The 1,940-nt window shown below is 35.1% G+C and overlaps 1 pseudogene; it reads right to left on the bottom strand.

Moving 5' to 3' along the window:
* Window positions 1-1,731: 1,731 nt before the first annotated feature.
* Window positions 1,732-1,850, bottom strand: LOC111735042 (annotated as a pseudogene).
* Between the last annotated feature and the right edge of the window lie 90 nt (window positions 1,851-1,940).

Raw genomic sequence — 1,940 nt, 5'->3', positions numbered from 1 at the left:
ACCTTGTCTAACAATTACCTTGTTGAAGGACATTTAGGTATTTCCAATTTTCCATTATTATGTGCAATGTGAAGAGATGATCTATGTACAAGCCTCTCTGAACATACGTGTGAGTATAAAATCAACTAGCTAAATATATTTCTTGAGGAGGAGACATATCAACTATTCTATGATAGAAATTTTGGGATGACATTCTTTTAATTTTGATTATTATATCTTAATCCCATTCAACAGTGACCTAATAAAATAACTTTAGGAAGCATTTGCAAATTTGTTTTTTCTTGGTAGAATTAATGTCATTCTAAGTTAGGCATTCTTACTTTATTTTCAAAGCTTACTTTGATAAAGGCGAGTGTCTTGTTATATATGCCTCAGCATTTTTAAAGCTATTAGAATTACTGCCATATTCCATAGAGTCATTCAGCATGGAGCAAAACTTGGGGCTTTATTTATTTAGTCACCTGTGACATAAAATTGATTCAAAACTATTTTCTGAGAAGAAGCTTGACTGGCCCTGCCCATGAGCTAATGGGTAAAAGGAAACCCTGTAAGTTACACAGTTCTTCCTGAGCAGTTGATTTGTTTCCTGTTTTATGGACATTGTAAATTGTGTAGCTGACCTGGTTTTCCTTTTTCCATTGGCTGACAGCCACATTATGGGTCACAGTTCACACTATGATGTGTATTTTAAACTTCATTCCTGTTCTTTGTTTGTATCTCCCATGTTTTTTTTTTTAATCTTTCACTTTACTTTTAATTTTAGCTATTTCTTGTATTTTAATGTCTCCTTATAAACCCTTTTAAATTCTTGCTGAAACAATGTGTGATAGAGATGAATAAATAATATGAGCAGTGGCTAAATAAAAATAATAAACAAACACATACAAGCCTCAGTTATACTTCCTAACGAGTATTGACACTTCCAAATTTTTATCTTGAGTGACCATAAACTTGTTGAAATTGACGTCACAAATGAAAACATCTTTGAAACTTCCAAGAATTTCCTCTTAAGCTTTTGGTACAGTGTGTAAACATTTTCAATGGTTGTGAGACTTTGTGGGTCATTTTGATTTTGGGAAAAATCCCAAAGTATTACATGGTGAAGCCTGCTAAAACTAGATGGCTTATTAAGCTGGGTAATCAAGTTTTTTTTTTTCTTTTTTAAATAATGTACAATATAAAGTGATGACTATTTTTTTTATGTAGTTAATAAACTGGCATTGAAATTGTATCCCAAAGAATAGCTTGCATTGTTGAGAGAAGGGCATGCCCTTTGGGGAAGTGCATTCATTTGCATGTATTTGTTTTGATGTGTTTCTTCAAAAGCATTTCACCATCCCCCAACACCACCCCACAATCTGAAAAAAGAGAAGGTTCATTAAAGTGTTGGTCATGGTGATGAACAACACATCACAAGGAAAGTACATATGGGCTCCTATTTATTTGGGGGGAATAGAGAAAACTGCTTGGGACCCTGGGCATTTTCCCATCATTCTCTAATTTGCCTTGATACCACAGAAGAAATAAGAGTTTTATCATACATGCTGGGGGCATGGGGTTCCATGTCTATCTTTCAATTGCCAATCACAGTATCACGTAGTTATTTATGACTGGAAAATCTGAAATCACTTTTTTTTTTATTTTTTAGGTGAGGAAACTCTTGGTTGACCTCACAGATTGCAAGGACCTTGTCAGCTTACAATCCCTTATTTTTTATTTTTTTATTTTTTATGTCTACAGCACCTGGTCTTCCTGTGTGGTCTCCCATCCAAGTACTAACCAGGCCCGACCCTGCTTAGCTTCCAAGATCAGACAGGATCGGGCTTGTTCAGGGTAGCATGGCCATAGACAGAAAATCTGAAATCATTTCGCCCCTAACAAAGAACAGTTTTTGAAGTTCTACTCATGTGAGAACATAACTGCTGCTCGATGCACCACAA

This window comes from Pteropus vampyrus, unplaced genomic scaffold, assembly GCF_000151845.1.
Source record: "Pteropus vampyrus isolate Shadow unplaced genomic scaffold, Pvam_2.0 Scaffold12571, whole genome shotgun sequence".
Lineage (NCBI taxonomy): Eukaryota > Metazoa > Chordata > Mammalia > Chiroptera > Pteropodidae > Pteropus > Pteropus vampyrus.
The sequence above is the reverse complement of the archived record's forward strand: the minus strand, read 5'-3'. Positions and strand labels throughout refer to the sequence as shown.